This window comes from Miniopterus schreibersii (assembly GCF_964146895.1).
Source record: "Miniopterus schreibersii genome assembly, chromosome: 16".
Classification (NCBI taxonomy): domain Eukaryota; kingdom Metazoa; phylum Chordata; class Mammalia; order Chiroptera; family Miniopteridae; genus Miniopterus; species Miniopterus schreibersii.
Genome location: NC_138116.1, coordinates 41,124,171 through 41,145,096, shown reverse-complemented (window position 1 = coordinate 41,145,096; position 20,926 = coordinate 41,124,171). Strand labels below are relative to the sequence as shown.

Sequence of the window (20,926 nt, the reverse complement as noted above, 5' to 3'; positions counted from 1 at the left end):
TACATCCCATCTGTGGCAAAGTGCAGCCTGCTCTTCCTCCATAATGCACTTCAAACACACCTCTACTGCCATCCTCTAGTCCACTGGTTCACAACCAGGGGTGCTTCTGCTACCAGGGGACATTTGGCAGTGCCTGGAAACATACTTGGTTGTTTCCAACCATACTGGAGGGGATGGACACTGCTGTCCTCTAGTGGGTGGAGGCCAGGGATGTTTCTGAATACCCTATAAGACAGTCCCCCACTACAAAGACTTTTCTGGCCCAAAATGTCAATGTGCTGACGCTGAGAAACTTGGGATCTAGTGCAAGCTATTACCTCGCCTGGACAACTGCAAGGAACTCCTTCCTAACTGGTCTCCTCTCTCTCCCACCTTGCTCCACTTAAAATGTAAACAGATGGTATCGCTCAGCTGCACAGAAAGTCCTTGACACTAACCTGGAAGAAGAGGTACACTCCTTCCACAGCACACGAGTGCGTCTCATCCCCCTCTAGCTCACGGACTAGTCTCCATCACAAAGGTCTGTTTTTAAACAGGCCAAGCTCCTTCTTGCCTCCTGGCCCGCAGTCTTTTGTTTCCTCTGCCTCTCTCATGATCGGCTCCTTCTCACCTGTCAGATCTCCTCTTACTTCTTAGAGAGAACTTCTCTGCTCACCATGTCTGCATCACTCCTCCCACAGCACTCACCACGCTGGGGCCCCACATGGAACACAGGCTCCCTGACCATGTTTCACTGCCACACTTTCAGAGTTACCATTGTGCCAGGTACAGAGCAGCATTTACTGGAGGAAGAGGAGGGGAGGTGGTGGCTGTCTGACTACAGAATTCTTGAGGGGTTTGCATGTCGTTTGCTTGGCAGGAGAGTCAGAGACAGTCTAACGCAAGACAGTGACTTGTCACTGCGGTGCAGCCTGGCGGCGACGGGCACAATGATGCAGAGCACGACCTGAGAGGCCATGCGGTCCATCCACTGTGCACAGATGTAGTGAAAGTGGGACCCGAATAGATATGAAGGGCACTTTGAGAGAACACTGTCAGGACTTCCGAGCTGCGAGAGGGAGGAGGGTGAACAAGTGGACAGTTAAAAGGAGTAAAGGCACAGGGCTGCCCCTGGGTGACACGCAGAAGAGTGATGACAGCACAGAAGCCAGGGAGCCGGGGAAGCTGATCTAGCCGTCTCAGGAAACAGCGCTGCTTCCGAGGAACCATGGCCGAGCCCGAGGGGACGGAGGAGCTCGATGACGGAGAGCAGATAAGCAAAAGGGGTGTATGAAAAAATCAGGATTTCACCGCTGGGGTAAAGGAAATGACGACAGGCACAAAGAATGTTTGGAGGCAGAATCGGGAGGCTGGGGTGTCATGAATGCAAACGAATGAGAGGGGTTGGGGGAGCAGGCCCAGAGGCACCACCTCGCACCAACAGGTACATGCCAGAGACACTGATACTCCTTCGTGTGGCCACAAGCTGGCTGGAGTGCCCCTCCGTCTAGCTTTATCAGCCACAGACAGACTCTTTACAGTTCTACCATGTGGACATACCCTGTCCCTAGCACCAAGGCCAGCCACAGACTTCTTGGTATTTCTATTTATTTGACTGGGATCAATGATAATTTGCAAAGGTGACTTAAATACATGTGTGGAGACTGTAACCTAAACCAGAAGTTTCTAGATGGCATGTATTTTGCACAGGGGTCCTCACACGTGGTGTGCACCGGAATCTCCCGAAAGATGTGCCTCCAGGAAAGAGGGTAGAGGTCCAGGTGAAGGTCCAGGAGTGAGAACACAGGCTTGAACAAATAGTGCAAGACAAGCAGCAGACTAGCAGCTAAAGGCAATGAGGAGGCTTATTCGAAGTCAGGGAGGCCCATGCAGGGGAAGAGCGGCTGGCTCGGGGCAGAAAGTGTGCACTGTCCCTTCCCCCCAGAGCATGGCCTGCCCTGGCCCACGTGCGGCACTACAAGTCAGAACACAACAATTTCACATCAGTACAGAACAGCGGCGAAAAACCCCACGGACCCAGGGCAGCGGTCCAAGACTAAACACTATTTCAAAGGAAACACTCTGAAGAAACTTTTAGCTCTCTAATTCTCTAACGACTTATGCCCCAAAGAAAATGCCACAGTGATTTCAAGCTTTGAAAACAGTAGTTGAGGAGCATATAAAAGGATATTTTCCCCAGGTGAGACAGGAAAAGAACAGCCTCTCCTATAAAAGCCATACCTGCACACATTTAGTGACCATCAAGAGAAGCACCATTTTTTTTTTAGAGCAAACAAAAGTCCTTTTAAGATATTCAAACAGCACCGTTCTTTGAGTGGCTTTTTCATTTTTCACAGATATCACACCGTCAACCGCAAAGCCTCATGGACAGGCTGGCGTTCTACAATGAGAGTCATCTTGTTCTGCACCACTCGACAGCTCTCCAGATGGGCTAGGCGACTCCTCGCACAGCGCCCTGTGTGTAGCGACAAGCCAGGGCTGGAAGAAAAGTCCTTAACACCCAGGCTACTTCTCATTGTACCAGAAGAATGCTACCACCCAAGAAGAAAGGTTGATGGCGTCAATGGGAGAACTTGAGGGGAAAGAGACTGCATGGTATTCCCTCTCAAAGAAACTAAGTAAATTGCTTTAATCCATAGAATAAATCAGTCAAAATAATTCATGACTACTTTAAAGCCTTGAACCTTAAATCAGAAGTAGACTGCTTATAAACATCTCTAGTGGTTATAAGAGCACAGAAAATCCTTTCTCAATATATAATTAGCAGAAGCTAGAGTCACCAAAGTAAAGAACTACTTTAGATGTCTCTAAATATCCAAATTACATTTTGTATTGTGTTTTATAAACAAATAAGAAAAATCAATTACCACCTAGTGGACAAGAGAGCACCATAATCATTAAGCTGTCAAAATAAAAATGCTGTAAAAAGAAAATTCACTTTGTTTAAAATAAAAAAGAATATGTAGTTACATGAAACTGTTAATTCAGAGGAAAATATATCGTTTTCCTTTTTCTTTTTTTAATCCTCACCTGAGGATATTTTTTCCACTGCTTTTTCAGAGAGAGTGGAAGGGGGAAAGAGAGAGAGATGGAGAGAGGAACACCGATGTGAGAGAGACACATTGACTGGTTGCCTCCTGACTGGGGCTGGGGATGGAGCCTGCAACCGAGGCATGTGCCCCTGGCCGAAATCGAACCCGGGGCCTGTCAGTCTGCAGGCCGATGTGCTAGCCACTGAGTCAGTCTGGCTAGGGCTCTTGTTTTTCTTAAATTCACCTTAGGGCCTCAATATAGGAAGCACATCAAATTTTTAACTAATGGGGTCAATGATAAGCTGATAGCAAGTGGTTTATAAGAAACTGACAGGGAAAAGGTAAGACATACTAATGACTGAAAAACAGAAATAACTGCCTAATTTAAAAATGTGCAAATTGTGAATGGTAATATACATTAAAAAATGATAGGGGTTATTATAGGGAAGGAAATTGGAATTTTGTAGCACATTTCCAAAAAAGATCAAAAGCTAACAAAGAATGTATTTATATTTACTGCATCAAAGCAATTAATTTAAAGAAAGAGAAAGGTGGAGGATTGATACATTGTGCAAGCAGGACTGACCAGAGCAATACTCTCATAGGCACTGCCACACTGTAATTAAACTTCTCATTGATTTCCTGGGATTCATTACATGGAATCATTTTACAACACCAGGATCTCATTAAAAGTGAATGTAATATATTCTTTCATTAATAACACTTGAAATTATATTTTATTTGGTAATCTCATATTCTGTCTCTTCACAAATAAACATAAAATCAATGCTGCCCACAAACCATGACCCATTCAACAGAGGCCCAGAGCACTGCTCTGCGGGTCCGAGGATGACACTGGAGGCCCAAGGAAGAGTAGCAGCCTTCCCAGCCCAGCGAAGCCTGACCCGTCCCACCTGCCCCTGCAAAGATTTACTAACAGCCTGTGATGGTGCTTGGTGATAAAGATAGTCCTGACTATTAGGCACAACTCCAACCTTACCAGTCAATCTCTTCTGATCCCATCATTAACAGGATTCAAAAAATATGGTCTCATGTCTACCTGCTTTCTCCAAGGAGTTCTTATGTACGCTCTCTATAATTAAAAAAAAAAATTATTTTTTTTTCAAAATAGTCACCATTAGGCAAGTCCAACTGGCCTGGAAGAAAGCAAACATCCCTGATGTGGACTGCCCAGGAAGGCCACATGGCAGCACTACGGGCGGCCTCCAGGAGCAGAGCACCCACAGCTGACAGCTGGAAGGAAAAGGGGGACCTCAGTCCAATAGAGGCACAGAAATGAATTCTGTCAACAACCGGTGGACCTGGAAGAAGACCCCAAGCCCCAGGGAGAACCACAGCCCTGAACAAACACATTGATTTCAAGCTGGTGAAACCTTTAGCAGAGTCCAGCCAGGCCATGCCTGGACTTCTGAAATAGTAACTTCGTTTGTTTTAAACGGCTAAGCTTGTGGTAACTTGTTTGTAGTAAAAGAACACTAGTACCTATTGTAACCAGGGTGGCATTCAGGAAAGGCCAGTCTATCAACAACACAAAGGACTGACTACCTGGAGTGGAGGCCACTGCAGGGCATGGGCAGGAAGTGCCGAGGGCCTGGAAGGATGGCCTCAGTGCAAATAGAGGTGCAGATATGTGCTTTGAAGGCAGCTGTACTTTACAGAATTAATATGCATGACTAGAGCAAAGGAGCTAAACGTAACTCAGTAACTATGAGTCTAATTGCAGCCCTAATTTAAGAATCTCTTCCACAATGTTTCTGATAGATGTTATCTCCAATCCGGTGACAGGAGCTGATTTCTCCCTGGGCAACCTCTTCTATCGAGAAGAGCTCTAGCTGCGGCAGTTCTCTCTCAAACCAGGTCAAGTCAACTTCCTGGAAATACCTACCTACGGATATAACTTCCGTCTGCTCAGGCAACAGTCAATTAACTTTTTCTTAGCACCACCCTTCAATTATGTAATGAAACAGTCCCACAGTCCATGCTTCTCCAAGCTAAATGTCCCCAATGACCACCCACTCCTGACTTCCACACTCATGTGCACACGGGTGACACCTTTTAGAGACAGGCTAGTTTCTCACTGTAACTAAAGCACTTAGCACAGTGCCTAGCAAATAATAAGGGCTTATCAAATGGCGTTCTTGGTAACTATTAAAATGTGGTTCCTGGAGTTCTACAATGACATATTTCTCTGACCACTAAGCTTAGACATAAAAGCACTGCATAAAGGAAGTTCGAGAAACAATAAAATGTTTCATAAAAGCGCCACACGTCTGTCTTAGGACCTAAGTTACCTCTTTGTCACTCTAGGTGCGTGAGTGGAAAGTAGCTCTTAATAAATGTGGACTAAAGATGACGATGAAAACAAAACACACACTTGTGAAGCACTTTACAATGCCTGTGTTTTCACATTTACGTAAATCTCAGAGACACTACACTTCAAAACAGTGTGGAGACCCCAGGGTAAGAGAAGAAAATGTGGAAACTTTCCCTTACATTTGACTTTTAATCCTTTCTTTAAAAGCACTCATTTGGCATACCTTAAAAAGAATATAATACATTGATGTAAGAGTCCATGAATTTTATTTACAAATAACTGTACATTTTATCTTATGTATGACATATACAATAGTATAAATATTAATATATACGTGTGCACTTAAAACTTTTTACTGATAAAGAACAGGACTAACAAACTGTGGAGAATCTGCTCTAAAATAAGCAGCAGGGCCATGGGGCAGGTCTCGCCTGTGATTTCACGCGGGAGGCGCCGTGCAAGCCGTGGGGGTGAACTCGATCGAGGGGCTGTCACGCGGTTCGCCGCAGTGCCGGGCTCTCTGCTCTACAGTCTTTGACAAGCACCCCAAAGACTCATCCTCAGAAGAAAGCTCAGCCCTGAAGGAAACGGACACGCACCTTCACACACTCAGCAGCTCACGGGGCCTGCGGACACCTCCCCCGCCCGTGGGTCGGGCGGCCACAGAGAGCGGGTGCGAGGGGCAGGGCCCGCGGCACCAGGGCCGCTCTGCCACCCGCCCCGGCCACCGGCCACCGGCCACCAGGCTCGGAAGCGCCGCAGGACCAGAGGGCGAGCTGACGCCTCCCGCTCCTGACGTCACCGCACACGGCCCGGAGCTGCACGAAGACCTGGGAGGTTCTGCCTTCACTAGCATGCAAGAGGTTTTTTTGAAGAAGCAGTTTTATCAAGAATAAATATATATTTTTTAATATATATCTTTATTGATTTCAGAGAGAGGAAAGGAGAGGGAGAGAGAGAGAAACATCAATGATGAGAGAGTCATTGATCCGCTGCAGCCCGCAACCCGGGCATGTGCCCTGACCGGGAATCGAACCTCGATTGCCTGGATCCTAGGTCGACGCTCAACCGTTGAGCCAGGTCAGGCTGGGCAAGAATAAATTTTTTAAAAAATGCTCCATACTTTGAGAACTATTGGTCCCTGAGCCTAAGCATAATGAAGGTACTTTATTTCCTTTCTGAGAGCATCAATTAAAAATAACTATAAGGATTACATTTAAAAAACTGGTCATCTATATCCTGCTTTTATCTCTGCCTTTTAATGCCTCACTGTTTTTTACCACTGGCCCCAAAGAATTAAGTGAAAAACAAAACTCCAATAAATCAATTGGGGTAATTATCAATGCTGAAAAAAGATTTGGCAGGAAGATTAAAACCACTGGCTAAATGAGTTTGAGATTCTCTATAGATTTTAAATTACCCTGGTGATCTATTGTATCTCACTGTCCTGACAGTGGATAGTATGCAACATTGTATTCCAAATCCTACAAACCCCAGACACACTCTCTTTAAGGCTCTCCTGTCCATAAATCTGATAATAGGCAGTTAATAAATTTGTATGTGGTTCTGTTTATGTGTGTCCAAGCGATGGAGTAAGTTTTTTCAGTTGGCCTCAAAGTTCAAAATTATGTAAGTTAATGAAGAGGCAGGAATTAAGTCTCTTCTGATTTTCAAATGAGCACAGCATGTATTTTTAACTTCATAGCTGTACTTGTGATTTCCTCCTCTCTCTCCGTTTCTATTAACACCTTAAGCTTCAAATGGTTCAATTTCTAATTTGAGTTTTTTAGGCTTCATGGCTTAGCAGTGCTCTGTGAACCTCCTGACACAGTCATCTTACCAGCACACATATCAAAGAAGGTGGTAATTCTTATGCCTATTGTTAAGTTCAGATGAAAAGTCGATCGATGAGAGACACGGTATTTTTTCCTCAACCACATTAAAGAGTATCAATCAGAGGTAACTGATTACAAACCATAACCACTTCTGACTAAAAGATAAGACTTTATAGAGATTTTTTAATAACACAGCTGCAAAACTAAGAAATAATGGTGCCTTCCTGTTTTCCTCCTACTTTTTTCATATAGTTAATGACCAAAGCTGGTCTGAAAAATCCTAGGACCAAATTAAAACTCCTAACTTCAAATACTGAGCGACACTGTTTACCAAGTGAAACATTTCAGTATGATCACCAAGGCAGTCAGACCAAGCATTTGGCTTGCATTTGTAGTCAGCATTCAGAAAGGGAAATGAATATCTACCACACCTGTTAAATAAATGCATAAATACAAGCTGTTTATGTAACTTAGCTATGCAGCACTGAGGGAGAGCCTCAGATTGTTCTTTCAGTTAGTGTTGCCATTGCTTTTTGGATTTTCTACTGTGTCATCCTAACCTCAGGTTCTTTTCCTTCTCAATAAAGAAATGTTTCTTCTCAATATACTTTGTAATTAGCTAAAAATTTTCCATAAAACTGATGCCTATTAGACTTTTAAAAAGAGGAAACACCTCTTTTGAAAAATAAGTTTGGCAAAAGGGAATTGTCAGCTGTACAGTTTCGACTGAAGTAATGAACCCTTTTCTCATTTCATATCAAAACTATGTCATTGTCCAAAAAACAGACATTTTATAATAAACACTTAAAATAAAAATTAAGATTAAGCATTCATTTAGTATCATTCTGATTTTGACAGTATTCAGTGTTTATCTACACTTGATTATTTTATACAACACATGTAACAGATCAGTAAAATGAACCTACTCACCTGTTCTTCGCATTTGGACATAACTGCATGCAGGCATTACTATATCACTATTTTCTTTTTCACTGACTGCTTTCATTTACTCCTGGTAACTAAACAGTTATGCAATAATATTGGCTATGTTATTATTCTAGGCCTGGGGTGGTGAACCTTTTTTCTGTCAAGGCCCATTTGGATATTTATAACATTCTCGGGCCATACAAAATTATGAACTTAAAAATTAGCTATGAAAAAAGCTCCTAGATTTATTGAATTTTGAATCCTGTCTGCGGTTGCCTTGGCAGGGCCAGACCAAATGATTCTGAGGGCCATATATGGCCCATGAGCCGGATGTTCCCCACCCCTGCTCTAGGCATTCAAGAGGATTTTCTAGCAAGAAAAATATTTTATATACTTTTATGATGATGAACAATGGGAAGAACTCCCTGGTATCAACGTCCTTTTAAGTGAAACTGACAATCAATAGTCATCATTTACCAACCCAAATAGCTGATTCACTGATAACATTTATGGTCACTAGTAATCTGAAAAAGAAAAGCATTTTGGCTGAGGACCAGATCATTTAGAATAAAGCAAAGTCATGTCTTGCAGGATCCCTCCAAGCTTCCAGGGGTATAAGTTTCACAAATTCAAAAAACTAGTAGAGCCCAGTGAGGTGTAACTCAGCAGCTGAGCAGTGACCTATGTTAAATAACATACCCCCACAGAGGGGAATCTGAGTGGACCTGCAGAATCTAAGAGGGCTCCCAGGTGTCACACTGAGGGAGCCATCTGCTGATGGGCTGTTGGAGAGGAAACAGGTAGAGGAGAGAAAAGGCCATGACAGGTAAGGATGCAGATAAACTGCATCAGCAGGAAGTTGTGGAGTTCCCACTTGATGAGAACTCAGCCTCTACTTTTGTTAGAGATGGGGAGCAATGAGCCTACTGAGGGAGAGCGGGTAATGGAGAGGGTGCTGAATGAGTTTGCCAGATAAAAAAAATTTCTCAAAGTATGTCCTGGGACCATGCCTAACAGGTCTATCTGTAAAAACAGATTCCTAGACTCCACCCCAGACCTAAAGTGAAGGAATTTATGGAGATGAGGCTCAGAAATTTGCATTATAACAAGCATTCCAAGAATCTCAGATGGTAAATAGTTTTAGAGCCACTAAAGATAGTGAAGTTCTCGGGGCTGATGGTGGGAATTAGGGTGAAGAAGAAAAATGAGCAAGATACCAAAGCCTTGGGTGACTGCAACAAAGAAGACAGAGGGGACATTTCACGGCGCCACCAGGCTCATTTCCTTTTTAGCTGACATTTCACCATCAACCTAAACTTTTTCAATGTAGAGGTATGCTTGGGCTAGAGGGCTTTCCTCTGTTGTATAATCCAGTACTACCAATTCTCCAACACGAACTAGAAGTCACAAAACGCGTATCTGATAATCAAGGTGATGGGGAAAACGACTAAGAGTGGTACACATCTACCACCACCACTGGAGAAGGAAATGTCGAGCTGGCAAATCAGTCTTCATTTAAATATACTACATGTGAAGTGCACATGTGAGGCTGTGGCCCCAGAGCAGACTAAGGAGTTGTTTTGTGTTCTCTAGAAAACAGGGTAGTGGAGAGGTGGGCAAGCTCATGTCCCTTTCTAGAAGGGGAAGCACTGCATAAAGAGGCAGTCCAGTGGGCGCTATGAGAACACAGGGAAGTTAGCTACTGGCAGAGGTGACTACGCTGGATTTTAGATGCTTTAGATTTTGAAATGACAGAGATAAGAATTACGCCATAGTTCACACCTCTCTTGCAGCTAGAGGTAGTCAGTGTTGGCCAATGAAATATAAGAAGTTCCTATCAAGAGCTGTCCTTCCCAAACAGAAAGGCAAATCCTTGTGAAGAGGCTTCTGCCTTTCCACAAGGTCCCCCTTCTCCATTCTTTCTGCGTGGAATACAGCAGGATGATGGGGGGTGTGACAGTCATCTGTGGTCCTGAGAACAGGAGCCTCAAGCTAATAATTACAGAGCAGAGAGAAGGAACCCGGTATGTTGACAACCCTTTAGCACCAGCTCTTCCTCCTATTTTAGACTCCTTGATGCAAGAGAAAAATAAACCCTTAATTCATTTACGTCGCTGTTCAAGTTTCTAGTCACGTGCAGCTGAGCCCATTCTCAACTCACAGTTTTTCTCTCTCTCTTCTTTAAAAGTGTTACTATTTTTTGAGATTATCATCCTCATGAAATTTATCTTTACATTCCTTTACACGTCTCTACCATAGCATCTTACACTTACAATCAATTCAGTTAACATCAAACTGAATTTAAAACAACTCAATCATTTGAAAACAGAATAGCTTAGATAAATGTATATTTTATCTAAATTAGAACACTGTCTAAAGCATCTACATGGCCCTCTCCCACCAGAAAAACCAACTGGGATGGAGGAATGAAAATAAATATCAGAGAAAAACCTACATCAGTGATAAATTAGGTAGAGAGAGGATACTAAAACCCCCAAGAAATGTTTGTCAAATATAGTACAGATGACATTAAATTGAAGATAGTGCTGAGAGTTGACATTACTTTCATTACCTGAATAGCAAAAAATTAGACTACCTAAATATCAACTAATAAGGAAATGGATAAACATGGGAAATAAAGGCTATGTGAGAGTACCCATTACTCCTTCCTGCTGGGAGAGGTGAGGGGTAAGGAGCAGAGGCCTGGGTGGACCATAGCTGTGAGAGGCCACCTCTATGAAAGTGCCTTCTCCGTCGAACCAGGAGTCTTCAGACACAACTGCATCACAAGCTTGCGGGGAGAGAAAAGCCGTCACATCAGCAAGAGAGCAGGTCGTCGCCTTGACATAATTCTCACTGCGACAACGCAGAGTGGTTCTGCATACTCTATCCAGTGTAGCAAGCCACCCACTGACTCTAGGCCCTGGCACAGCAGGGTATTTTTCCAGCTCAACAGGAAGTAGCACCAGAGAAAAGGCTGGAGACAGACACACTATACTCTGAGAGCAGAGGCAGGCTACATTAAAAACCAGATGTGCAGAGTAGGACACTGGCACTGTGCGGTTTCAAAAACCTTGAAAATACCTTGTAGAGAAAAAGTTGCCCTGCTGGTAGTTCCCGCCACATCTCCTTCAGGCCACAGGAATGTTACACCAGTAATGGAACCTGAGAGCTTCCATTTTTTAGCTTAAACTGCAAGAGGAGAAGTCCAACAAAGTCAAGTTACACTGTAGGTAAGGAGGAAAAATCCCAGCACTCACTCATTCAATCAATACACAACGAGCACCTACGGTGTGCCAGGCCCTGCACCAGGCATGGGCCTCAGAGTGTAACAGACAAATCATCCTGTCCTCACAGAGCTTATGCTCTTCTGGGGGACTTACTACTGTCGGGAACTGTCTTCTCTTCACCCAGGAATGGATAACGATAAAGAGGTAAAATGGGTCAATGTAAGACTTAGAAAAAAGATTCTACAACATAAAAAAAAAAATGGAGCATGGACGAAAAGGAAGCTGAATATACTTATAACAAAGATGCAACACAGAACCAGGCTGTGAGCTCCTCATGAAGACCAGGACCCACAGGGCAGGGGCTCACACTCACCCCGTCCTGCCCAGCTGGACGGGTACACTTGGGACATAACAGGGACTGAATGAATAGCAGGTGGGTGAGTAAAACAAGTAGGAAAAAACACGCATGAAACAGATGAAGTGGGTTTAAAAAGTGTAGAGAAGCCAGCGCTGCCGCAGAAAGTTCAAAGCCATGAGAACAAACAGGACACAGTGGAAAATAGAGTCGGTGCCGAACACTACGCGTCTGAGAGGGTCCTTCAGTGAGAGGCGAAAAATTAGCAAGAAAAGAGGATGGGGAGAGCCCAACAAGGCAATTACACTGAAAATGAAAGGGCGGCATAAATACAAAAAAGGAGAACCTGATCATTACTTGATTGGCTATCTAAAAACTCACGAGTCAACTGGAAAAAAAAAACAACCACAATTTTTAAAAATACCCCCAAATTAGTTTATCAATAAATGTATATAATCTATTTAAAGAAAACTATAAAATTTAAGAGGCATAAAAAAACTCTTGAATAAATGTAGATGAAGAATATGGTAAAGATCTCAATTCCCCCAAGTTAATCTATAAATGTGTTGAAATTCCATTAGAAAACTAATAGAATTAGAAATTCTATTTTCTAATTTCCTTTAGAAAACTAAAAGGTTAAGGGGGATTAAGATTTATACAGTGAGAGAGCTTCACAAATTCTTAAATTTGTGAGACATTCAACACTGATAAATGATTTATTAAAAACTGGGTATATGTCCACCTTACACCATTACCTATAAATGAAAATTTTAAATGTAAAATATGAAATTATAAATATGTAAGATAAAAAAATACAGATAAATATTCACAAACTTTTGTGTGGGAGAGCCTAAGCATTATACAAAAAACAGAAACTACAAGAAAAAATACCGATAGACTTGATTATATAAAAGTAACATTTGCAAATGAAATAATAATAAATGAAAACAAGCAACATATAAGGGATAAGACATCTACAACAGGTAAACAGAATGCGTTCAAATCTTTACTATAGAAAGGACTCTTACAAACACTGAACAAAGACAAACACTGACGAGAGGATAGAAGGTGAACAGGCCATGCACAAAAGAAATATAAGTCACCAGTCAGCATGTGGAAAATATCACACCTCACCAGTTTAAACACAGACTTAAAACCTTAAGTGCCACTTTTCACCTATCAGATAGATAGTTATTTAGAAAAATATAGGATTATCTATCATTTATTGGTAAAGATATGGTGAGTTGGTGGGCACTCCAGTAATAGCATAAACAGGTAAATCCTTTCTCCAGGGAGATTTGTCAGTGAAAATCAAAGTTTTCAGAGTATGCATATCCTTTGAGCCAAGAAGGCCACTCGGATGCACTTATCCTAGGAAAATCGCCATAGATTTAACATCAAAGATATTTAAGACAGAGAGAGAAAAACATTGATGTGAGAGCTACATCAATTGGTTGCCTCTGAATGCATCTGGACTGGGGATCAAACCAGCAACCTGGGTATGTGCCCTGACGGGGAGTCAAACTCGAGCCCTTCCAGTGCACTGGAGGACTCCCCAAATGAACTACAAGAAACATCGATGTGAGAAACCTGGGTAGGGTGCTTCCCATATGCCCTCAGACCAGGGATCAAATCAGCAACCTGTGCATGTGCACGGACCAGGAACTGAACTGGTGACCTTTTGGTGCACATGACAATGCCCAACCAACTGAGCCACACTGGCCAGGGTCAAAAAGGAGGCAACTTTAATTACACTGATGAGAAAGCATGCCTATCTATTTAGGGAAAAAAGCAAATAATTGAACAGAATGTGTATTATGATCCTATTTTTATAACACAAACAACAGAAACTATATATGCATTAATAGAATATAATTAATAAGATATGATATGATATTACATACTAATGTAATTAATCTTCCTTGAACCTTTACTAATATGCTAGGTTCGGTACTAAATTATTTACCTGTATTACCTCATATAAGCTTCAAAACAATCCTATGAGGTAGGATTATCCTTGTTTTACAGATGAAGAAGCTGAGGCTTAGAGGTTTGAAAAAAATGTGCCCATCATCCCAAAGTATTAAGTGGCAGACCAGAGATTCCAACCCTGCCAGTCTGACTCCAGAGGCGCTGTCATTAATATTAACATAACAACACAGACTGGGCAGAAAAGGCTGGAAAACTATGCAAAAGATCAGTAACTGCACAGCCTGGAGGGGACTTTTTTTTTTTAAAATATATCTTTATTGATTTCAGAGAGAGGAAAGGAGAGGGAGAGAGAGAGAGACAGAAACATCAATGATGAGAGAGTCATTAATCGAGCCCACAACCCGGACATGTGCCCCGACCGGGAATCGAACCCCGATTGCCTGGATCCTAGGTCGACGCTCAACCGCTGAGCCACACCCAGCCGGGCTGGAGGGGACTTTTTGTATGTTATATTTTTGTCTTAAGAAAACACTACTTTAAAAAATTGTTTAAAGTCACCAAAACAGGGTAAACTTATTAACACAGAGTAATTTTTAAAAATTACATAAAGTATTTACGTTTTGAGTTTACATTTGTCTAAAAACAAAACTATATGAATGAGTTGTACAGAAAAAAATTCTAGAATACACCAAATCATGAAAATGGTTATTATTTTGAGGGGATGGAATTCTTTTCACTTTTGCTTATCTGTATTTCCTATTATTTCTAAAGCAAACAGGTAATATAATAAAAACTCTACTTTCACATTTAGTAAGCACATAATTATTAAGGTAATTATTTCAAAATATAAATTGAAATTCAAGAAATAATTTTACTCAATATTTTTATGAAAATATGTGGAAAATATCTTGTCCAGTATCTGATAACTGAAGATTGCAATACACTCAAAACTATACAACCAATCTAAAAATAAAACTGAATCCTCTATTCCTGCTTCTTTTTCTCTTTTAATGAAAAGCAACATTCTGGCCCTAGGGGGAAAAATCTATACACTGATAGACTTTACATCAGTTCCATCAACCACATAACCTATTGGTTCCAATAAGCAATCTATTTTAGTGCTCTGGCTGCAGAAAATGTGTTGTAGCTTTTCAGCACAGATGTTATTTAGGAAAAAATTTCTGCTTTTTATTGACCTATATGAAGTATAAATTCAGTTTGGTCACCAAAGCCCCTTATGATCCACATCCAAAATTTCTTTACCCCAGTGTGGTCCTTACAACAAACTCCAAAAACACATTGTAAATAGCTCAGTTGGCAAGAGAAACTCAAGGGGGACATATTATTTCTTTATAAACTCAATCTTACTTCCTTTCATAGAATAAAAATCTTTAAATGGCATTAGCACCAGCACACACTTGGCCCAGATCCTGGCATCAATGAGAAGGCATCAGGCTACTGCTGCTACTTACTGTCCCACAAATGACCACGATATGGCCCTCCACTTTCTCTACAGTTAATTTTCCTCAGTATATCAGAGGAAGCCAAGAAAGAATGACTATTTCTATAAAAGTAATCGCTAATTCCCAGATAGTTCTGCGTCAGCTATCATTAGCTATAAATGAATTGCCCTTAAGAGTCCAAAAGAAATCAAATGATAAAGAAAAAATTCCCACTGACTCTAAGACATGTGTAAATTCAAGTAATAAACTAAATGGGGAGGGAAAGGTCAAATAAAAGGGTAGAGGTCACCTGAAGGGTGCTGCGTCTTTAAATGGAATAAGCAGAAAGAAATGACTTTCATTCAATTAGTTCATCCAGAAACCTGGGGCATGGAATATATAAAATGGTCCTGGAGAAATGTACTGCCCCAGGACTTTTCTATCTGTGGCAATAGGGGAGACTGCTGCTCCCTTTCTCCCGGCGCGTCCTGCTTTTGCACAGCTCTCTCGTGTGGTCCAGGTCCTGCCCAGCTGCTTCTCCTGCTGCCCAGTGGGAGGACTACTCTGGCTCTCACTGGGTGAGTTGTCATCCAGCCCGACCCTATAGGCCTGGGACCGGCACTCTGCCTGCACAACACCTACTTCACTTTCTCAAAGGGTGGTCCAGGACCACCTACCATCAGATCATCTGGCATGCTTGTCAAAAATGCAGATCTCTGGGTCCTGTCCCAGTCTGCAAGATCTGCATTCCCGGGGACAGTGGCCAGCGAGCACTGTCTGAACACTTGTGCTATTGTAGGCTCCTTCCTTCGCACAGTGACGACATACGGGAAACAGGGAGCTGACGGGCACCATAGAGCACAGTATGTACCATTAAATAAGTAATGCAATCACTGTTCTGGATTTTAGACACCACGTTTTAAATACCAAACTATGCATCTGCCTATTTAGATATGCAACAATATGAGGTGTATAAAAGGAAAAACAACAACTAGTATGAAGGTAAGAAAGATGTGGCCACACACACACACAAAAATCCTAAGCTAATTATCACACTTCACTTTGTTCCTAAAGAAATAAGCATTATGAGAATAAACTTTAAAAAGTGATTTTACATTAATTATTTAAAGTAGCTCTTTGAAGGCTCTAAGAAGAGGAAACATTGATAATCATTTCCTGATTTGGCAGTCAGTCAACACTGATTTCCTAATTGCCAAATAAAATAACTCTTTCTAGCCAGGCATATTAGTAGACCTCTAGCATCTAAAATGTTGATCAACTTCCTTTATGTACTATGTCTTCTCTCCTGGCTTCTGTGACAAAGCCTTTCCCTGTTTTCCTTTCTCTCATCATGTTATTTGCTTGCAGCCTCCATAATATACTCTATCCAATCTTTAAAAGGGGAGGTACCCCAAAGTCCTGTCCTTGGCCTTCTGCTCTGTTCTTCTACATATACACTAACCCATGGCAATCTTGATCACCACCATGGCTCACCCAACTCCATGCTGAAGACCCTCCTTCTTCCAGCCTCCTGTGCTACCTGAGCTCCTGTCCTTCACAGCTAACTGTCCCTGCCCACTGAACTTCCTCACTGCATATGCCAGTGACAGCTCCAATTCCATGTGTACAAAACTCAACTCATCATCTTCCCCCGAAAGTTTCTTCCTTTAATGTTCACATTCTTAAGTCTCAACACCACCATTCATCCAGTCTTCCATGCTAGAAGGCTGGAAGCTTTTCTAGAGTAGGGGCAGCAAACTCAAATGCCTGTGAGAGCACCTAGGCATTTTTTTAAGAAACAAGTACATAGCTCTTAACACAGTCATTTCTATGTAGTTGGCAAATGTTAACTTACTTAATACTCAGAACAACCCTCTGAAGTAGGTATTATTATTAGCCTTAGTTTACAGATGGGTAAACTGAGGCACAGAGAGATTATGAAAATTGTTCAAGGTCACTCAGCTAGTGAGAGCCAGGAACTTGAAAGAAGGGACTCTGGCCCCGGGGCTGTACACTACGCTCTCTCAGAGACCTGGGTAGAGTGCAGAATCAGAAGCATAGAAAGAGCATAGAAGGAGGACATAAGGAGCACAGGGCCCAAAGAACTAGAGAACGCTTGCTTCACTCAACAGCAGTCAAGGTCTTTGCAACTCCAGGTCCTAAACCTTTTATTTAATGCCTCCTCAGCCCTCTACCACATCCACTGCTCTGTAACTCTATTTCCTTAATGTTTCTCTCCCGCCCCCGTTTTTCTCCCTCCCCATCACAGCCTTAGTTTAGCCCGAGTCATTTCTCAATTGGCTACCACTGATTTATTCACCATCATTTTTGAGTCTCTCCATGCTCTATAGCTGGAGCCAGAAAACTTTTTCTATAAAGAGTGAGAAAGAAAATATTCAGGCTTTCCAAGCCATAGCTTTCTGTCATAATTACTCAATTCTGCCAATGTAGCATATCAGTTTAAAACAAATTGGCATGGCTGTGTTCCAATAAAACTTTATTTACAAAAACAACCCTTGCTCAACAGTACTGCAACCACAGTCTTCTTAATCAATCCTACTCCTTATACTGAAATACATTCCACATGCTCCCCACACCTTAGAGAATATAATAAAAATATTGAAGTATCAAAAAAACCCAAAAACCCACCCACCAGTGAATGCTTTTTTAACCATAGGGCGGTAAACATTTTTCTAAGCATTAAAAAAAACAACAACAAAAAAACTAACAAGTTTGAATACATAAAAGTTAAAAATCTCAGCAAGGCAAAATAAAACAATGAAATATCACAAGTAAAATACCGGGAAAAAGCAAAATATTACCAAAAAAATTAATGCACATGATGGATGAAATGCTAAAAAGAGCTCTAAAAAAGATCATTAAGAAATTACCAAGGGTATGAGGTAAATAATAGAAGGAAAAGTAGAAATGATCAATAGAGAAAAAGATTCCACCAAAATTCCATCAAAACTTAAAAATAAAAACCCCACACACAAAAATCTTTTCAGTTATCCAGTAGGCAACACTGGTAAAGACTGCCAATTACAAGCATGAAATACAGGAGCAATCGGATTTCCACAGGCTGTTGGAGGGAATGTAAATTACACTATCTTTTTTAGGCACAAACTGGTCAATCTATCAAAATTAATATGTTTAAAGCTGGCAATTACATTTCTAAACACTTACCCTACAGACAGACTCACATAAGTATACAAAGACTTATGTACATAAAAGTTAATAACAGAATTGCTTTTAATAGCAAAAAACCTGGAAAGGCCCTGACTGTTTACCTACAGAGGATGAGCTAAGTAAATCATGGTAGTTCCATATAAGGGAACAGTGCGCAGTGAAGTACACCCTGTCAGGAAGAACTAATGTTAAGAGAAATGGCAAGCTGTAGAACTGTGACTGCCTGTGCGCACCATGACCCTATTTCCACTAACATACAAAGCCTTCTCTGTACCTTTCTATCTGCATATACAGGGCTACATTTTAAGTAGCGGTGTTATCTAGACTGGATGGAAAAGGTACTTTTTCAGTTTAAGGTATTATGTTTCCATATTAATTGAATTTCTTTTTCTTACAGTAAACTTATATTAATTTAGTAGTATTTAAAAGCTGCTTAAAAGGTAAATAAATAAGACAAAATACAAAGTGACTGTGTTCCTCCAAAGAGCCTCCCACGACCTTCCACTGCTGGGGCATACCAGCCAAGCTGTTTAGCATGACACACAAGCCATGTGACAGAATGGCCCTGCTTCACTCTTCAGCCTCAGGAAGGAACTTTCCCCACAGAACACTCAAGCCACACTGCACTGATCAGGCACACTTCAGCCTTCTGATAATGCAGGAGCCTCTGCTTACAATCCTTGCCTTTCCTGCCTAGTAAATATTCGTTCACTTCATCCCTCCACAGGAGGAAAGCACACTCCCTTCTCTGGGACCCCACTCTGCCTTATGCACACACTTCTTAACAATACCTATAACATTAACTTCCCTAAGGATGGATATAGCAATAACAATAGTATTGGAAATAGCTAATTAAGTGCCTGCTAGTGCTGGCACTTTGGTGTTTTACCTGCATTATCTCATTTAATCCTCACAATGAGGCTATGAAGTTAAGTATCACTATCTCTATATTACAGGTGAAGAAATGAAGCCACTCTAAGGTTAAGATATTGCTCAAGATCACACAGGTATTAAGAAAAAGTTCTGGGTTTGAAACACAGATGTATCAGACCACAGTTGTTTTATTTTTATATATGTGCATATGTATAAAATCTCCCCATTCGACTGTGAACTTATTAATGACAGAATTCACGTGTTATCTCCGTATCTCTGACAACCAGTATCAAGGGGTTTATGGTAAACACCCAATAAATACTGAAGGCAGGGAGTCTCTTAGTATGAAAAAGGGACTTAAGTGTCATCATCCAGTCCCACCCACTACACAATGCAGGAATCCTTCTTCAACTTCCCTCAAAGATGATCTGTTTATACTTGGATAGTTCCCATGACAAAGAACACTGCCTCAGGAGGCAGCTCATTTTGCACCTAAACAGTTCTCCTAAGAACTTTCCTTCACACTGAGAGAACCTGCCACCTGTTAGCATGTGCAATCTCTTAGTTCTGCCTTCTGGACTATAAATTAACAGCACTGTTCCTTTAAATCAATGGAGCTACAGATGTTTGAAGATGGCTATTATGTCTTCTTTCTCCTTTCCCTCACTTCCTCCCTCCTCCCTCTTCCCTTCTCTTTTCTAAGCAGAAGAATCTCATTCCCCAAGTGACAGGGTTTCCCCATACCCCTTCCTTGTGGCTGCCCTCCTCTGGAGGACTTCAGTCTGTCACTTCCCTCTCAAAAGCAGGTCCTACCAAGCGAGGTGCATGTACCTAGAGAGCTAGAAGTGGTCAACAAGTGTCATGATTTCTGCCCTCAGATTCTTAGGAAAATATGACATACATTAAATAGATAATCAAGTGTTTACCTGGAATTATTTGAAAACTAACCTCTGAAGTTCTCCCACGAATCAGTCATGCTGCTGGGTACTTTAAATGCATTTTATGATTGAATCCTTAAATGATTTATTATTATTTATAGTTTAAAGATGAGAGAATTGTCTCAACAAGATCAAGGAACCACCCCAAGTCTCACTGGCTAGTAAATGTTCCAGCCGGGATCTGAACTCAAGTCAGCTTGACTTCACAGCCATATTCTGAGCGTTGAGAAGGAGACTGGGGCCACGAGCAGCAAAAGAAGGCTTAGTGGAGAAGCCTTGAAAGGATGTGACTGGTTTCCATGGAGGAATGAGCATGGTGGGATAGAAGGGGTTAGGGAAGGAAGAAATATGTTTCTGCAAAAGAGTCTAACCATTTCAGATGACAATGTTCCTTTAAAATCGGGCAGAGATGAGGCAGGAGGCAACACGGAGGAGCTGTGGGCTCTTGACAAAGTCAGGAGTAGAAAGCAATGCTTCAGGGAAGTTACGCTGGCAGCCTGGGCAGCATATACTGCAGCGAAAGGGGAATGAAGGCAGAGAGGACAGTTCGGAGCTGGTGCAATAACCTAAGGCCTCAGATGCTTGGGCCGAATTAGGGTGGCAGCTTCAGAAACAGGATGAGTACCACACAGGAGTTAGCAGGACTCCACTGTGCAGTGGGTGGTAGACTGAAGCGGAGAATGGAAAGCAAAGAATGACGCTAAGATTTCTCCTAGAGGACAAGTGAAAAATATTAGCATTGCTAACAGAAATGTGACAACAGAGAGGAGACGGAATCTGCAGAGTGGTGCACACAGAGAAGCTCCTGCTGATGGCAGCGCTCACTTCTGACGCCCAG

The 20,926-nt window shown here is 41.8% G+C and overlaps 1 protein-coding gene across 1 annotated transcript in view; it reads right to left on the bottom strand.

Annotated features, from left to right (window-relative positions):
* The window catches only part of COX10 (cytochrome c oxidase assembly factor heme A:farnesyltransferase COX10), a 116,015-nt gene that overhangs the window by 83,341 nt on the left and 11,748 nt on the right, over positions 1 to 20,926 (bottom strand). The gene's annotated exons all lie outside the window — the stretch shown is intronic.